This window comes from Tachysurus fulvidraco, chromosome 5, assembly GCF_022655615.1.
Source record: "Tachysurus fulvidraco isolate hzauxx_2018 chromosome 5, HZAU_PFXX_2.0, whole genome shotgun sequence".
Classification (NCBI taxonomy): Eukaryota; Metazoa; Chordata; class Actinopteri; order Siluriformes; family Bagridae; genus Tachysurus; species Tachysurus fulvidraco.
The window spans coordinates 19,986,159-20,006,457 of NC_062522.1; positions in this window are offsets into that span (position 1 = coordinate 19,986,159).

Here is a 20,299-nt window from a genome sequence, read left to right on the forward strand (position 1 = left end):
ATTGCTGTACAGTTTTCAGAATTAACATGAATGTTAATGACAGGGGTGGCTGGGGATGGGGGAGGTGGGGGGTTGGGTGTGTGTGATTGTATGCACTATTTGTTCTGTACAATAAATTTACTCTTTTTTTTTAATTAATAAATGTGGCTTCATCGCATTTGTTTCTGATAATAGCTACAAAGTAAAACATAATAATGCATTTAAACAGCGATGACTATCTGCAATTGTCCAGTTTGAATGATTACATTTTGAGCCCCAATCAAAAATAAAATTCTATGCATGCAGCTAATGCTTTGGTCCCTGGTCTAACTGATCAGATATCGTGAAGGAAACATCATAATAATGATGTTAAGGGGGAAAAAACAATAAACGAATAAATAAATCAAAAATACAATACAAAACCTGTGGAGTTATCAGCATTTCACTGCTCAACAACAATGTGGATAAATGTCCAGGTAAGCCATTAACTAGCTGAGTGAGCTACGTTAGCTAAACATAGCTAGCCATTAGCTTTTGATCTTTTCCAGTATGTAAGCTCTGTATTAAACTTAAGATGTGCTGCTATACCCTATAACATAAAAAAGGATAGGAGAATTTATAAGAACCATCCTTGCTAGATAGCTAAAAACAAGTTTGAAGCTAGCTGGCTAAAGAACCTAGTGAGATAAACAGCACTTGGCTATTAATGTTATCTTTCATACTGCTGATAACTGAAATGTTAGGAAAGCTCATGAACAATGTCATTTCTAATTGTGACTATAGTGTATTATATTAAGCACTTATTTATATGTACTCCAGTTATACCGCTGAACACAAGGTCACTAGTGAAATATTATGAAACTAAGAGTACTTTTAGTCTTCCAGTGTGTTTAGAACACTTTCCACCACAAACATTACAGACACAGTTTTCACTCACATGAGAAAACGTTGTGCCAAACATAGGGTAATCTCTAATAATAAATATTAAGAAAATTAAATCAGGAGTAAAAACATTTGGAGAATGGATTTTTATCAGTAAATCAATGCATTAGTCACTTCTGCCTTGGGTCAGTAATTAACTCCAGTCAAGCGCAGCTAAACATTTTTGACGTTTGTCCTCATCTACAATTAACTGTCACAGAGGAGAGAGAAAGTAATCTTGTCACATTGAGTTCAAATAAGGATTACCAAGTCTGCTCCCTTTTCTCTCTCTCTCTCTCTCTCTCTCTCTCTCTCTCTCTCTCTCTCTCTCTCTCTCTCTCTCTCTCTCTCTCTCTCTCTCTCTCTCCCTCAGTAATGAATAAAGATGATGGAAAGTATGACAAAGCACAGACATGCATATAGATGTGACCAACTCTGCTGCCATTTTCTAGTCTTTTTCTTTGTCTGCTGCTCACTACCGGTTTTTAACAATAGTATTTTTTTCCCTCTACAGCATCATTTCAACATAATAATACATTGTCACTTTCCGGCTGCGGAAAGTTTAAATGAGGATGAATAGCAACATGCTAGCGTAAGAAATGAACATTTAGACAGTAGACTATTCGGAGTAATGGAAAATATTTCGCAGTTCCCCTTAAGAAAACATTTCGCTGCAGTTTACTTTAAATTCAACCCAAATATAGTCGAATATTGTTATATGTAGTTATTCTGATGTACCTTATACAATACCAAATATCATTAGCAAAGTATTAATAATAATAATTAATAATACTGTAAATATGCTTTCAATTAGTTAACACTTGAGGAATAAAACTCTGAAAGAGAATGAGCTTTTTCAATGACAATTATTCAAAAGAATTGTGATCAGGTATGAATTATTAAAAAGAGAACATGGCAATGTTTGTAGAGTTTGAACGAACGAGGTTGAGCCTAAACTGACTCAGAAAAGAAAGCGCTATTCCTCAGTCACATATTTGCCTACAGAAATCTTAAATGCTGGAATAACAACACACAAAATGAGAGATGTTTTCTTTTTTATATATATGTATATAATACACAAAAACCTCTGTATGTGTAGGCTTTTATGCAGTTGTCTAAGCAGCCAATCATGTGGCAGCAGCACAAACTAGCATAGCATATCATATATCATATATCATAGCATAGCATAAAATCATTCAGATACAGGTCCAAAATTTCAGTTAACGATGAATGGTCACTTCATTTGAACATTTGAACTGGAGAAAAAATGTGATCTCAGTGCATTTGACAATAATTTAGTTGCTCTACTAGGACACAACAGTTTCTAGAGTTTTCAGACAACAGTACCCAAAATGCAAAAAAATCCAATGAGAAGCATTTCTGCAAGGGTTAGTGCTTTGTTAAAGAGACAGGTCAGAGAAGAATGACTAGACTGGTTCAGCAAGACAGAGCAGAAAAGCATCTGAAAGGTTCACTGAATCAAGACAGTTAAAACTTGTTAACAGGCTACACAATGTTTTTCAATCTTAAACGCTTCCCACTGTAGCCTGGTTTTCACCCATTGTTGTTGCAGTTCAATGTCTTGTACGTTCTGAGACGCTGTTCTGCTCACGAGTGTTTCTGCTACATGAGCTCACACATGGCCATGATTGACAAGGGAATGTGGACTATTTAGTTATCTTGGATTTCTGGCCACAGATGACTGTGTTTTTGTTTGGAATCAAACTCCAGCTCTCATAATGATACATGCCCAAGAGTAACAATCATACTGTATTTTCTTTCTTTTGCTCCGTGCACATCATAATATAGTCAGAGCATCACCCTTTCTCTGTCTTTACTCATCTATCGATTTATCTATCTATCTTTTACATGGACAGATAAAAAGACGCACCAGCCATCCTTTCATTCTTCATGTCAAACTGAATAAAGATACACAGTATATGGTCTCAGTTAAAAGGTTGATATAAATATACCCCTAAAAGGTTTCCTATGTACTGTCTCAATAACTCTAGAAGACTATATGGCAATATCCTTACAATAAAAGCATTCTTCTCTGCAGTCTCTATAGCTTAATAGTGCTTAGTGATATAAAAGCTCATACAATGGAGTCCTTGGTCAGAGTCAGAATGAGATCTATGGGAAACATTTGCAGAGATAAATTCTAGACTGGGGCCATTTTACAGAGTACACTCTCTGTCATTCAACTAAAAAATGGAATTAACCTGTATGTTAAAAAAAAGTCTGCCTCAAAAACCACTGAATGTCCCTAATAAACAAATGAAATAGCCTACAGTTTTTTTTTCTATTTTTTTTTTTTTTTGCTTTTAGAGAGCAGAGAGAAATAGAGAGCAATCAGCGGTTATAAGAGGAAGTACTGCTCACTGCAAGTCATTTAATTAGAGCACCAGCTTGTTTCACTTTCTCTAATGAAACACAAAAAGATCTGTGCGCAGTGCATCAGTTTTATGCCATTTTCATGACCGAGCATGAAAACAAATCTAAATTAAATGAGAGATAATCAAAACACAAACTAAAGCTCTTTCTCCATCTCTCCCTCTCTCTCTCTCTCTCTCTCTCTCTCTCTCTCTCTCTCTCTCTCTCTCTCTCTCTCTCTCTCCTCTCACCAGTCTAAAGTTTCAGCTTAAATAAGTCCCATCATCTCCATGACAACCGTTGTGCGGGTAACATGGAAACATATTAATGTAAAACCATGGCAACGTTTTCCAATTGAATTAAGCAGCACCTGTGCACATTATAGAGAGAGAGAGAGCGAAAGAGAGAGAGAGAGAGAGAGAGAGAGAGAGAGAGAGAGAGAGAGAGAGAGAGAGAGAGAGAGAGAGAGAGAGAGAGAGAGAGAGAGAGAGAGAGAGAGAGAGAGCAGTGATCCTGGCCTTCGACAGGCAGCTGTGTCTGCACTCACTTCAATTTCCATTTTTATTTTCCACCAAGTCAGACATTTTGTTAGTGGATATTAGCATTCAATGTATGGTTCTAATGACAAAGACTGTTCCTTATATAACACATGAACATTACCATGTGTTCTTTCAGCTCTGCATTAGATTGAATCTATGACTGGTGCAATGTTACAAGTCATTCTAATATCGTGCAAAGTGGAGTTGAAGTTGACAGAATTTCGTGTCAGTGGTAATGATAATGATTTTGATATGCTGATGCCAAAAGCACAAAAACAGGAGAAAGATGAGCAAGAGAAAGATTGAGGGTAGAGGGGAAAATGGTGGGGGCTTTGGGGGTTAGTAAACGAGAAGGCATGTTGGTGGAGGGGCTGGTTGGGGTGAAACACAGTGGTTGTCAAGTGTACAGGAAAAAGGAGGAGAACCAAATCAACAATACATGAGCAAAAAAAAAAAAGAAAGAAAGAAAAGAAACGAAAAAGAAAAAAAGGTTCCTGATTGCGATTGCTGTTTTTCATGCCCTTTATAGACAGATCTTTAGTATAAAATTTTATAACACAAAATTGAAAAAGAATACATCCTTTATAGTTGTCAAAATATTGTCAAATAAATCTGAACACTTCAGCAATACCAAAAATTTTTTATTGAACATTCCTTCTGTTTCACCCCTCCTAACCATAAAGACTGGTGAGAATCATCTCTACTTCTAGTGCATATTACATTTAAATGGATATGTTCACACGGTTTCCTCTTCTTATATCATTCTCTATGTTCGAGAGAACGTTGCTTGCTCTCACAAGAAACCCACTACATTTCCAACTCCCTTTCTTAACACTTAACCACTTGATATCTGAATATCTGTGGTGTAATTGTATTTATTGTGTTTCTGCTGTCCAAATGTGAGAGAGATGCTGGGATTGTGGTGCTGCTCTGTGGGTGGTAAGGATTGAAGGGTGGTATTTTTCTTTCCGGTGTTGATTAGGGCAATTCTTCCTAATTGTGTACAGAAGAGGGTATTTAGCATCTCCTTTAAGCTGGCTTCCATGAGATGCTGCATAAACTTCAGTTTGAAAACATGCAAAACTAGAGACCCAAATGAAGACTGATAATAATTGAACTAATAAAAAATAGCCTTAAAACTATTTCTGTAACTTATATTTTAGATATCACACATAAATACAAACTGATACATGACATGCTTGACTGATGCCTGAAATCAAATGCAGCATGATTTTGTAACAGCTGCATGATCTGTAACAGCTTTCCCTCTTATGGGATGACATTTCACTAGATTTTGCGATGACTTCGGTTGTAGTCGGCTACATACAGTAAGAGGCTGTGTACTGATGTAGGTTGAGAAGATCTTGGGTGTAGCCATCATTACAGTTTATCCCCACCATTTTGGGTAGGGTTTAGTCAAGAATCTGTGCAGGTAACTCAAGTTTTCACAAAAAGAAGACAACAAAGAAGAGACCGGATTCATACATACCTTGTACCATGTGAGACAGTGGGACCAATGGAGCAGTGCTAGAGGATCTGTGGTAGTGTGGTGTGATGTTGTGCATATTTCCCAATTACATGTATTGTTGTTTAAGTGATCTTTCTTGTTACATATTAAATATAGTTCCTAGCCTTATATCCTATATCTTATCTTAGATCCTATTCGTAGGCTGAGAGTTGGCGCTGTCTGATCTAGTACAGGTGAAGAGGATCACTGTGTTATTCCTCCTTATACCAGCCCTACCTTTCAATGTCAGTTCTGTCCATCTCAGGAGTTTCCAACCCCTTTTCCAACTGAAATCATAATCACAATTCAAATATTATTATAGCCATGAGCCTCCGACCATTAAATGACTGAATAGAGTGACAGAGGTGAAGGGAGTTAGTTCGAAACTCATTAAAAATGCAATTTGTGCTACTTCACATTCATTTTATGCTTTAACTAAACATTTTGCTCTGATGTGTTTATCATTTGCTGTTAGTAATTTGTTAGTCATACAGTCTGGTGTAAACAAGTACATGGGACTGATTAAGCATCTGTTTTAAGCTCTTTATTTAGATTTAATGGGGTTATGTTTTGTGTTAAGAGTCTTTAATATGATTTGCTGCTGGTTAGATTCAAAATATTCAAAAACCAAAATAATTGATAAGATTCAGGATATCAAGATTCATAATGGATATCAAGCTTAATATATTTAGGAGGATTTAACATTTTCACACAGGACCTGGAACGTTTGTTTCAGCAAGAAAGACTCAGAGGACTCGAACTGGCTCTTTTAGAAAATAGGAGCATCGATCTCACAGATAAATCAGCAGCTGGTTTATAGAGTGACCCAGCTGCTGAGCAGAAACACCTGATAGTGATGAAGAAGAGGAGGAGGGGAAACCCAATTTGCCTTTTCTCCACTGTTCAGAGAAATTTAACCAGCCACTAACCCAATAGCTGGGTTAAGAAAAAAATGCTTTATCCTAAGCAGTGTTACTGTGCATTTGGGAGCATTGGACCTGAGGTGGATGGGACAAATACCCCAATAATAACTGTCCCTAGAAATTTCTCATGTCGTACTCTTGAAACGAAATGAAATGAAATGAAAGACTGTATCCTGCTAAAGAATTAATACCCTCCTTTACCTTGACTGTAGCATAATTGCAGAATGTTATGTTCTCTGCTCTGAAAAATAACAGCCCTATCTTATGAATATTTATGATAAATATAGCTATTTGTGATAAATATTTAATAGGAGCTGTTTCTGAAGACTCAGGCTTTGCACAGAGAGAGAGAGAGAGAGAGAGAGAGAGAGAGAGAGAGAGAGAGAGAGAGAGAGAGAGAGAGAGAGAGAGAGAGAGAGAGGGGCTTGCTTACCCTTCTCAACCATTAGCTACCAAAATTAGGGCAGACTATTTCGAATTACCACTGACTGAATATCAGAGATTCAGCTCACAGCCCTCAGTTAGTACTTAACTCTGTCTTCATCAGTCTTATCGGGACAATGCATTTACCTATGAGATATGAGTTTTAACTGGCTATAGCAGAAATTAGTAATTCATAAAGACTTTGCACTTATTGCTTTTTCTATTTCTTGTGTTGTGTACCTGTTTGTTCAGTTTTAGTCCCTGCTATTTTCTGTAATGTAATGCATTTTCTGTGCTGTGTGTTATCTTGCACTTTTCCGTGCACCTTACTTAACTGTCTGTGTTTTCTATGTCTATGCTATGCTGTTACGTCACACATGAAAGCAATGGAAAAAAGGGTAAAAGAAGAGTGAGAGAGTAAGTAAATGAATGTGTGAGTGAGAAAGACTAAGTAAATAAGAGACTGTTAATTAATGGTTAGTTGAGGGTGTGAGAGACTAAGTGAGTAAATCAGTGAGTGAGTGGGTTTAGTACCAATAAATGAGTGAGCTAGTGACTGAGACAGACAGCAAAGTAGTGAGTGTATGATTGAGTGAGTGAGCGAGTGAGTGAGTGAGCGAGTGAGAGAGAAACAGTAAGTAAATGAGTCAGTGAATGAGTTACTGAGACAGTAAATAAGTTAATGAGAGAAAGAGAGAGAGAGAGAGAGGGGGAGAGAGAGAGATATGGAGAGACAGAGAGTAAATGAGTGTGAGTGAGTGAATGAGTGAGTGAGAGAGTGAGTGAGTGAGAGAGAGAGAGAGAGAGAGAGAGAGAGACAATAAGTAAATGTGTCAGTGAGTGAGTGAGTAAGAGAGACACAGTAATTAAGTGAGTGAGAGACAGAGAGAGACAGAGTAAATGAGTGAGTGAGTGAGTGAGTGAAAAACAGCAGCAGAGAATGTGAGTCTTAAAATAGTGAGAGAGAAAAGTAGGGGGACGCTGATGTGGTAATATAAACACACAAGATAAAAGGAAAATCCTGTAACATGTGCTGACACACAGCTAAAAAGCAGTGGAAGAAATGGGGAAAATGTACTGTATATGTATAATAAGAAAGCCTTGTTACTTTTAAAATATTAATGCGTCAATGAAAGCCTTGAACACTTTTGAACCCCATCCTCTCTGAATCCTTAAGCAGGGGCCTTCTACATTATGTTGAAAATAACACTGCCGCCCCATCTACCCCCACCCCCCGTCTCGTGTCTCTGCTCAGTGTGCCACCAAAATATTGTAGAGTGTTTATCAAGGTGTTTTGCATTTTTGTTGTTATTCACAGTGCACAGACTGTTTGAAACTCTATTTTTTTTCTCACTTCTTTCCTCCTCTTACTTCCTGTGACTCAACCATGAGGGAGGAAATGCCAGGCAGCTGTACATTATTTTTGATGTGAAAACATGTCTTAATGTGGGGCTCTGAACAAAAGCAGGAATCTGTTCTGACTTTTTTTTCTCTCTCCTGCTCTTAAAAATTCCTGTACACCTACTTAATTTGCCTGGGCTATTGAGTGGCAAAGTGCACTGAAGGGCTTTGTGTAATCCTTTGGTTATTTAAGTGTGTCAGGAGCTTAAAGTAGCTTATATAACTTTACTAGATGGCACAACTACGTAGAGTGCTCCTATTGCTTTTGATCTAAAATTTAATTCACGTACAGACTGACCCGGAGAGCCTTGATGTAAAATTAACTGACTTTTCATTTTTTAGGATAATTGTGACTTTCATTTGTCTAAATTATCAAGCAGATTAAGTGCCTTTAAAAGAGTTAAGTGCCTTTAAAACAGCAGATAAAAAAAAAAGTGACAAGCTTGACATTGGCTCATATTTGCAAAATTCATTTTACTCCTGAGCTGCACTGAGCAGTTTGTTTAATGGGAGTGGTTGAGCTGGATACCTGTTTTTTTCCCTAAATGTGCCAAAAGAGGTTGGTGTGAACAATGGGAGCTTGAGGCTAAGATTTTCCAAACACTTGCCATGCTCTATAGAGAACACTGTGTGATATGATAAACTTGTTTGTTTTATATTCTCCTGGATAAACTGCTGGAACTTTGCCAGCATGTTACGCAACCCAGAATGGCATTCCTTCAAAACGGAGGCTCTTGGACCAATCTAACAGCACTATTGTTTATACAACATTGCAATTTTTTTATGAAAAAAAAAAGTACATAATGTGGCACTTTGCAGGACTGAAATAGTAATTTATGTTAGTAATAACCATGTTCACTATGGGTGCAATGCAATGCCGCAATCTGTATCTACGTTAGTTTAGTGTTCCAAATATCGGTATCTGTGTTTGGATTTAAGCCTAAATTTGCACCTGGTAGGTCTCAGCTACAGCACTTGAGTTTGAAATTCTCAACTAAAGATATGAACTGTAATGTTTTTATTTGTATTATCCAGCCATTCTTCTCTACACTGCTTATCCTGCTGGGATACCTGGGAACCTGGAGCCTATCCCAGGATACTAGGGTACAATGGCAGGGAAAAACCTGGACAAGATACCAGTTTATCGCAGGACCCAATCAGTTGACAGCGCATGTCTTTGCCTGGGGAGAGGAAACCGGAGTGCTTAGGGTAAACCCCTGAGGCACAGGGGGAACATGCAAACTACACACACATATATCAGGGGCAGGAATCGCACCACCAAACCTGGAGGTGTGAGGAACCTTTTGTATTATAATTATGATTTAGATCATCATCATCATCATTATTATTATTATTATTATTATTATTATTATTATTATTATTATTATTATTATTATTTATACCTACCAATGTTCATTTGGAATGATTTGTCAACAAAATAACAACAAATCAGAAACCTAATTTACACCGTGACCCTGACCAGACAGTTACTAAGAATGCTAAGAATGCACGGTGGAGTGCTACACAGTCTTATTAATTAATGAAGTCTTTCTTTGTCCTGTGAATTTCATATCTGACCACCCACTGGCACCTGCATGAAGGCAAAATTCTCCTTCTCCTGTGTGACTTTCTGTTCTGCAGGATCCATGTCTTAAAGTGTGATGCACTATGAACCTTAACGGAAATGTCTACAATGTACAATTCCTGATAAGTGTATGCTTGTATAGTAGAGTGATACTACAGGGTCTACCGACTGTCCCACTTTTACACTATATAGTCAAAAGTAAAAAAAAAAAAGTAAAAAATATCTGACCATTACAGCAATATTTGAGCCTTCTTCAAACTCTTACCCCAAAGTTTCAACCACACATTTGTCCAGAATTCCTCACACACAAAGTGAGGTCCATAACACTTGGTTTTCCAGTGTTAGAGGAGAAGAACTACCTGGACAATCCCTGACTTCAATCCCACTAAACATGTTTAGAATGAACTGGAACACTGGCTGCACCCCAGGCCTCCTCACCAGACCTCACACATGCGCTTGTGTAATCCCTGAAGTGGCCATAATTATCCCCAAAGACTTCCTCAAAATCTAGGTGGAAAACCTTCCCAGATAAGTGGAGGTTACTATAACAGCAAATCTGGAATCAGGTGATCAAAAAGCACTTTTTTGTGAAGGTCAGGAACCTTTGTCTGTCTAGATATCTTCTTGTATGTGTATACCATGCTAAGACTTTCAGCAAAGTCAGCAAGTAACCTATGGCACAGTATTTGCAACCACTAACATACATTTGTTTTTCACACCACTGAAGCAAGATAGACCGCGTGTACACTGTCTAGCTTATCGAATGAGCCTGTCTTACTGTACTGTGTGTTGTTTTCTGATGACTGTGATATCTTACCTACATCCAGCGATGTCCAAAGTTGGGGCTGGCGACACGTTTCCCTGTGTTCACCAATCTTTCTCCATGCTGGGGTGGGTCTACGTTTTTCTGCTGTTATTTACAATCCTGCCATTAACTGAGTCTAACAGGCTTTACCAGCATGGTCAGGTAAATGTCAAGTCCACACTGCATGCTACCGAGTTGAGTATACTAGAGCTCTGTTTAGCATGATTCTCCACACAGGGTCAGATTCTCACGCTGTGGTTTTTAACACTCAGGTTTGCATTTGCACCCTTGATGCCACCTGCAGAAAGATGCAGTACTGTTGATGACAGTCTTGTCTTTCAGACAAGCAAAACAGTGTCTGTGTTGTCTGGTTCTGTGAATGTTTATGAATTTGCAATTTGGGGCTTTCTACCAAAAAATTGCAAAACGCAGGTTTGTGTCTGGGTAAATAGATTAATTTTGTATCTGCAGTGGGATTTGCAAAACTTTGCTAAAGTCCTTTTGCATAAACAAATTAATACTTGTTTGTCCACTTGTTTGATTTGCAGAAATTCATTTATACCAGATGAAGAGAAAATGATTAGTATTTTTTAAAATAATCAAAAAGCCAAATGAAACGATGTCTTAAAAAAACTGTGGCAAAGTTAATTTCAGATTAGGGATTTAAATGTAGATAAAAATAATAGTAATATAGTAATATAATAAATACAGCCTAACCTGGTGAACTACAGCAAGCAGAATTAAATGATTAAACTAGCATTTAAACAATGTTATTATAAATTGTTTATTAACCTTAAAACCTTTGACCAAATGTGGGAAAGAAACTCAAGCTCTGAGGCAGCAAAACTATATTAAAATAATTTACCTGTGTGTTATTCTTAAATTCTTATTCTTAATATTCTTATTCTTACACTCTGACAAGGATAAAAAAAATGACTTTAGATTGAAATTTAGCTGAATAGCCTGATTGAGGACTCTCACATTCAGAGAATCCTGAAGCTTTTAAGTGTATCGAGGTTTTGTAAATAAATGTAGTAAATATTGAAAGATTGGTCACTATATGTATCTGTTGTCAGGACTGAGAAGCCTTTCTCATCAATGCTATTAAATAACCTAAATAATCAAATACAGCTTGGTTATGCATAACAACAAATGTGCAAAAATGTGTTTTTAACTAAATAACTAAATAATGTGTTTTTAACTAATTATTATTATTATTATTATTATTATTATTATTATTATTATTATTATTATTATTATTATGCATTCATAATATTCAGTAAATATTCTTGAAAAATTTGAATGCATACCCAATCTGGTGTGCATGTGTGTATGTGTGTGCGTGTGTGTGTGTTTGTGCAGGCATAATGAACAAGCTAATCATGGTGAGTGTCTGTAGACCCAGCAGATGCTTTGCTGAGCTCTACATTTAGCTTATTAGTTTTAGTGAGGTGTCCAGTGATAAGCCTCACTGCTTTTACCATCTGATAAGTGGTGTGTTCCTGCCTCTGTGTGTCCTTACCATGACTAAATGCTTTAGCTTTCCTCTGGGGACAAAGGGACAGAAGAGGAACCATCTCTGTTCTTATTAGCTACACTGACGAGAGAGAGAGAGAGAGAGAGAGAGAGAGAGAGAGAGAGAGAGAGAGAGAGAGAGAGAGAGAGAGAGAGAGAGAGAGAAGGCAGACAGACAGACAGGTAGACAGAGTGAGAGACAGACAGACAGACAGACAGATGGAGGGGGACCGAGACAGAGAGAGAGAGGGAGAGAGAGGGAGAGAGAGAGAGAGAGAGAGAGAGAGAGAGAGAGAGAGAAAGAGAAGGCAGACAGAGTGACAGACAGACAGATGGAGAGGGACCGAGACAGAGAGAGAGAGAGAGAGAGAGAGAGAGAGAGAGAGAGAGAGAGAGAGAGAGAGAGAGAGAGAGAAGGCAGGCAGACAGAGTGAGAGACTGACAGACAGACAAACAGACAGACAGACAGACAGAGAGAAGTTTGCTGGAAAATATGTGATGCTTTAGAGTTAATACATTTTTAGCTTTTCTGGTTAAATTCTGTGATGTAGCAGGAAACGGCACTGCAGACAGAATGACATTAGCAGAAATGTGAACTATCATCTTTTCTGCATGATAGCTTGACAAAGGCAACTGATATGAAGCATAATAACTGATACAGAATCTTTTATTCTGCATGTTGTAGGCTCTTTGTTAATGGCCTTACGTCCAAACATTTTAATATGGCTTCAGGACTCGTGCTTTATGCTATCATGAAGGATTTTTTTTTGTAGACATTTTCAAGATTGAATAAGATCAGACCTGGTAATCTAATTTAGCAGCAATCCAATCGGAGATATATATGGGTAATTTGATTGAATTCCAGTGAGTACCATCCATTTTGTCCATAACACAATTACAAATATCATAATTCCGATTTTCTGTGCCTCTTCAAATAAGTTCACATAAAAAATGTAGAGATGTTGACTAAAACAAAACCTTATAAATATTGAAAAAAAATTGTTTTAATGTGAACAAGTATTGTGACTGAGGCCTAACAGGTACACCTGCAGCACCTTATTTTCAGCTATAATTTCAGCAAATATTACAAGAAGATCACTTACTGTAAAAGACAGGAACAGTATGCTAACACTATAAACCCCACCTCCCCACCACACACTCACATGCAAACACACACACACCAGTTTGATGAAACTGCGTATTACTTATTAAGCCTTCAATGTTTACACCTCTGTATTTCTTTTTCTTCTAGAATAGCCTCTAAATTGCACGACTGCCAGCTAACGGATTATTTGTGCAGGATGGTGGCTTCTTTTCTCTGGCGCTCCCCTCTTCTCATGACCTTTACTGTTTAATACTCCATGTTTGGTAAAGGTCAAGCTTGTTGTGGCTCCTCACAGTGGGTTTTGATGTACAATTGAAAATGCGAGGAGAAGCACGCTGATGTATAAATATTTCCCCGATTCTGTCACAAACACAGAAAGGCCAAATAATCATGATGAGATTTATGGTTTTCTACAAATCTAGCTCTCATTCCCTTCTCACAGAGGAACTTTCTATGTCCTGAAAAAAAAAGAAAGAAGACAAAGCAATTGATTATGCTTAATATCTTTAGAGCAAATCTCATAAAATAACACACCTGCTCGCCCCTGTGCTTTTCGGCTTTCGGAATTGTGAAACTTGTGCTATGTTTAGAATGCTTACAGTGTGCAAGCATTGGTTTGCAAGGTACTTTAATATCACTGTACACCAGCAAGGTTTGCTTCAAGCTGAAAGTAACAGCTAGAATTGTTCTCTCATGTAAACCTCAGGTTTTTGTTGAAATGCTCGGTGCTGCTTGCTTTATGCTTCCTGTGCTCTATATGACACTTTACTGGTAGACAAATTAAGTCAGTAACTTACTGTAACATCAGATTGTAACGGCCTCAGAATTTGTCGTCTTGTTATATTACTGCCAGCTGATCAGAAGAAACTTCAAAGAATAATATTTTACAGTGAAATATTTTAAGGTCAGTCTTGTAATGTCAGAGCAGCACTAGCTCTCTGTTTGCTAACTAGCTAAAATCACTATTTCACAGCTAGTACTTAGCTACAAAATCCACAATTAGGGAAAACTAACTTACTATTGATTTTTGAAATCAATAAAAACCTCCTTGAAAACATGTTTTGAAGCTGTAGCCGTTTCTCTTCCATGTCCATTTATCTTAAATGTTATATCCTGGTCATGCTGGTTTTACCCACTGATCTGAACACTGTAAACTGAATCTACACACACACATACACATACACATACACACACACACACACACACACACACACATACACACACACACACACACACACACACACACACACACACACACACACACACACACACACACACACACACACACATCTCACCTAAAAAACACAGTGAATATTTACATTTACAGTTGTGTAATCTAAAGAGATTTCAAGAAGTTCTGTGAAGTCTTTTATCAATAAAAATATTCTTACAATGGTTCCTTATCTCATGAACAAAGACTAGAATCAATCTTATATAAAACATAACAAAAAATGCAAATCTATAATACTCCGTTTTTCAAGGCCTAACACTTACATGCTATGTTATAATCCTGGTTTCACGTCTTCACAACACTTACTGATTGTACTGATCCTTTTACCTTCATGTGTGTAGCATAACATCTGACATACAGCATAAATCCAAACAACTTGTTCCAACATCTCTTACTTTAGTGTTTCAGGTTGTTCTTGCTAACTCAATGAAGTAGAAAACACTGGAATTTACAATTCCTCTTCTTTAATTAATGAATGATAAACCCCTGAGATTATCTCACAATAAAGTTGAGGTTGTAATTATAACAGCGGCGGTTCATGGTTGTCACATTGTTATGTAGGCGCAATTTAACACAAATTTCCTGTACGCCGCCCTGGTCATCCTCTGTAGAATGTGTGTCACAGTTGTACTGAATTTGTATTCAATTTGTGTTGATACTTGTTTAGTCGATAGTAAAAAACGCTTTCCTGTTCTACAACATTCTCATAATTATGCTGTTGCTTCATGATGTGTTACAAAAGGATGCTAGACACAATGTGTGTGTGTGTGTGTGTGTGTGTGTGTGTGTGTGTGTGTGTGTGTGTGTGTCTGTGTCTGTGTGCGTGTGTGTCATGCTGTCAACTAGGAGAGGTGTTAGTAACAGTTGCACTGTTAAAAAAACCCCAAAAAGCTAACAAACAATAGAAACTAATTATTTTCTCTAACCATTGTGCATAGCCATGTGTATAACATTAAAATGTACGATAATGAGAAAAGTATTTGAAGGAAACTTTAATGCCATATTTTAATGCAAATGCTCTTAGGAGAGCATGAAAGGATCCATTTGCCTTTGATAAAACTCCACTCTAGCAGTAAAAGCACTTTTTTATGAGAATGTAAAACTACGTAGTTTTGAAGTAGGCAAAAAAAAAAACTGCTTTTGTGTTCAATTTGTATTTAAGACTCTGTCTGCTAACAGAACTGGAATAGATTTCTTCAATTAAATTCGAATTATCTCCCAGCATTCTCTAAATAAGGAAATTAGCTGAGAACCAAAGAAATTTGAAATAGTGGTCACCAAAGTATATTGTACATTTTGACAGAGTTGAGTTTGTGTAAAAATGGTTCCGTCACAAATCAACACATGAATTCAAAAAGTCCTTATGTTTTTGGAAATATGTTGACATTTAGTTTGATCGTAATTATTAAGATTAAGATTTAATTACATTTAATTACCTGCTTCTTTCTTTTCTAAGAGATTTCTAAGTAACATGTTTATCAAACATACTGCAACAAGATGTGCCTGTAATTCACCTCTCTTTCTTACTGTGTGTCTTTCTCACGCTCTTTCTTCTCGTCCTCGTCTTCCCTAGTTTAAACACGAGCCCGCTGCTTGTGTCAAAGCAGATTTTCTCCAACTTCTACCCAATAGAGTGAAGACAGTCATCAAATACATGAGGCTTGTGAAAAAAGGGAATGATACGTCAGTCTTTAATTCTTTCACATCAAATTAAATGCACCGTCGTTTCTTTTATAACACCCTCTCTATTTCCTGTTTCCCCTCATTCGATCTGTTATACAACTAAGAGAAATGGACTTACTGCTTAGGTGCTGTGTTAGTGTGGCAAGCTTTTGGAAAAGAGAGAATGTCTTGAGAGAGAGAGAGAGAGAGAGAGAGAGAGAGAGAGAGAGAGAGAGAGAGAGAGAGAGAGAGAGGTGGGGAAGGCAGAAGGGAAGACAGAAGGGCAAAATAGAGAGAATTTGCACATTTTTACCCAACAGCAACTTTCACTTTCAGCCATCTGAATCTGCCACCTCTTTCTCAGGTTGACAAGAGTCGAGTGGATAAAAGGCAAATGTAAAATGGCAGAAAGCCTGACAATAACCAAACTGCTGATCTTAGTCATTTCATTGGCTCTGAGTCAAAGCTTTTGTTGAGGGAAAATACGACTCTTCAGCGAGTGGAGTGCACTCATCTTGATTTTTAAATGTCACAGTTATTACAAGTAAGCAAGCCCCTGCATTATTATTCATAATGCAAACAGTATGAGTGTTATTTAGAGGACATGAGAGTACAGACTGAGACTGAGAAATGTGAGTTATGAGACATGTCTTCAAATCAGTAATTTCAAATCGGGTTTGTAAAAAAATAAAATGATTCAGAATCAAACTCTTGTCAAGCGGATAGAAAAAAATAATAGACTTCATTTTAATACAGCAGGAGCCTAGGTTTCTAATTCGGTGGCGGTTTCATATTCTACATGCCTTAAATAATAAAAATTGTTGCTTTGATGGTCAATTTTTGCAGACGATGTTTAAAGAATATTTTGACTTGCTTATAATATATGAATCGTTTGCAATATTTCCCTTTTCTGACTGTATACGTTGTTTAGTTTACCATCATTTTTACTTGCTTAGACCGCACTAATATTCTTGCACATTCTTTTTTCTAATTTCAGTGTTGATAATATCTCCTATTCTACAGGAGACAATATGGTGAAAATCATTATCAAATGTCAGATTTGATCTAAAACAGTGGCTTTAATGACAATTAATAATAATAATAAAAATATTATTATTATTATTATTATAAAAATAATAAAATAATATAATATAATAATAATAATAATAATAATAATAATAATAATAATAATAATAATAATAATAATAATAATAAAAATAAAAAGACTCTCACCCTCTAGTTTCCCAAAACTTACTATCTACCATTTTATGATGCTCTGTTTGACACAATGCTTTCTGGAAACTTTAGGGGAAAACCCAAAAAGTGAACCAAAAAAGTGACATTGGATGAGAATGGTTAAAATGGTATATCATTATCTGGCTGCTTTACTTATTCCCTACTGCCAGAATTGAGTGCAGTGCTTTAGCGCACCCACACAGTTAAGCGGTTCATGGCGTATCCAAGCAGAGCAGCTCGACAAACTTCTTGAGCTTCTCGTTCTTGGAGGAACGGCTGCAAAAATCGGTCTGTCGGTATGAAGAAAGTCATATTGAAAGTATTGAAAGTATTTTGTTTTTCTCAAATTATTTTTGGGGTTAGTTCTTAACTCATTTTTGCAAGCTGCCTATATTTATGCTGATGATTAAAATAGTGCAAACTTTTGGCATTTATTTCACAGAAATTAATTTCATGTTTCACAATTCTAACTTTTCTAACTGTTTCCAAATTCTGCAAATCCTGTATTTAATTCACACAGGTCCAAAAAAAAAAAAAAAAAAGAAAACTGAAAAAAAAGAAGAAAAAAATTGGAATGCAGCTAATGATGAAGCACAATAAGTGTAATGTGAACGCTGGATGCTTTTGTTCTCTGAAGCGAACTGTGATGGAGTTGACAAGCTCAGCTCAGATAAAGCCATGCTTTCCTGATGCACTCATCATTCTGACGTTAAATAACACTTGTGTAACCTTTTTGTATGTGTTTGTGTTTATCTAGGATGTACAAATCTGGAGAGGAGTCCACGCATGTAGACACGGACACAGAAACACTAATCTATTCACAGAGGTAGAGAAAAAAAATGTGCAGATCTAAGCAGGGTGTTTATACTGTATGTTTGAACAGACAGAGAGAGAGAGAGAGAGAGAGAGAGAGAGAGAGAGAGAGAGAGAGAGAGAGAGAGAGAGAATAACTGCATTAATCTAAAAAAGTTCATTACTGCCATTTTAATTATTTTGGGAAAAAAAATTTGTCCCCTAATGTGGTCTGTTTCCTTTCATTCAGGCTATAAAAGGCGAAGCTTCATTTGTTCTTTTAATTGGCTAAATGGTGGAGTGATTAAGGCAGACTAAAGCCCGCTTGTAATTGGTTTCGGTTGGCTGTTGCATAGCAGCCGATCCATTGTAGTAAATAAAACAAATTTTTTGAATCCCTTTGCCAGATTTTAATTTGTTCTGTTTAACAGATGGATGCAGGGAATGAAGGAACCATACATTCCAATCCCATGATGATAAAGCACCCCAAAGCTTGTTAAATCCATTAATGTCAGCAAACATGCAACATGTAAACCATACAAGACTTACATGACAACACACACACACACACACACACACACATATATACACACACAGATATAGTAGATATATGTAGATTTCAATGCCATTGTGTAATAACAACACAGTATGGACTTCTGTATTACTGTAACTGAATAATGTGATGCTTACCTAACACCTAACTAAAGGTTTTTCACATTAAAGCTTAAAGCACACACACACACACACACACACACACACACACACACACACACACACACACACACACACACACACACACACACACACACACACACATCTAAGCTGTTGCTTCTGGCTTTGACTGGCTCCACACACCCATGGAGAATTCCATCTGTGACTCTTATTAAGCAGGTTCCCACTCCAGGACTGTCTTACACAGACACACACACACAAACGAACCCTACATGCTGCATAAAAAGAAGCTTGATACACGAGCACTATCCTAGAGAGAACACAAGCATCCCACTGTGATGACAATGGCAGCTCACACATGCTGCACACAAACACATGCTCACACACAAACACACATAGAAATACATTAACTTTGCAAATATTCACTACTTTAAATAGCTGGTTAGCCTTAGTTTAATTAAGGTGAAACATGTCACCATTTTATTCTGCACTTATATCTTAAATACAGAAGAGGCATAATGCATTTGTATAGGGAGTGGTGCACTATTTCAGGCACAGGGCAGCTGCAGATGATTATCCTAGTTTCTCTGTAATAAAAGGGGATGTTTATTAGCTCCTTAATAATTGTGTAATGACATACACAGACAAAATTGACTAAAAGTCCATTCCCCTTTTCTGGAGCCAGATTGCTAACACGTCAACATGGGGCACAAATCGGTTTCCCTTCGTTTCATCCCTCATTCTGCCAACTGGTTATTTCTTACCAGAGTTTTTTTTTTGCTCAGAGATTTCCACACCCCATCGTCTGGCTGACTAGTGAACCCGTGCTTACATACTGCTCAAGTGTTTGAGTGGCTTTTCCCTAAACCACAACAAGTACTGCATGATTAAATGATCCATGCTGCAAAACACACACTCAGGACGTCAGTGTTTGAACAATTCAGATGCTGAAAATGGGCACCAATGTTGTGCTCAAAACCTTGGTATTGGCCATCTTAAAGAGGCAGTGTTTAGTTCAGACATTCCCTGTGCTGACTGTGTGAAAAATGCTGATGCTTACACAGTGGACCAACTGATGTATTTAGACTGATTCAGCCTGACTGATTAGACTGATTTAGATGATTGTTTAACGATGACTCAAACAACTTACCGGCCATAATGGCCACATACTGTACAGCAATGCCTGATAATCACAGTATGAGGTTAAGAAAGCAAAGTGTATTTCTGGATGAGTCTGGAACTGAGATAGCACAGCATGGAAGGTCCTATTCATCTCCAGCTCTTCCTTATAACTTGCATATCCTTAGGAGGAAGCTGTTCTATTGATGGCATGCACCGCATCAGCTAGCATGTACTTCCTGATTCCTAAAACACTACTCCTTTCTTCACAGGACTGTTAGACAAGGGCAAGTCCATCTTTACACTATGATATACAGTATGTGGTGGCCATTGCAATACATGTGGCCCACTGTTGTAAGATCACAGCCCATTAAACAACAGGAAAGCATGGTAAAATTCCTTAACACTATAAAAAACAGGAAACTCAAAATCCTCTATTGCACAGACCATTCATTTCAGCACGCACCACATTGACCAGATCTGGTAATATTAACCAACTCCATAAACCAAT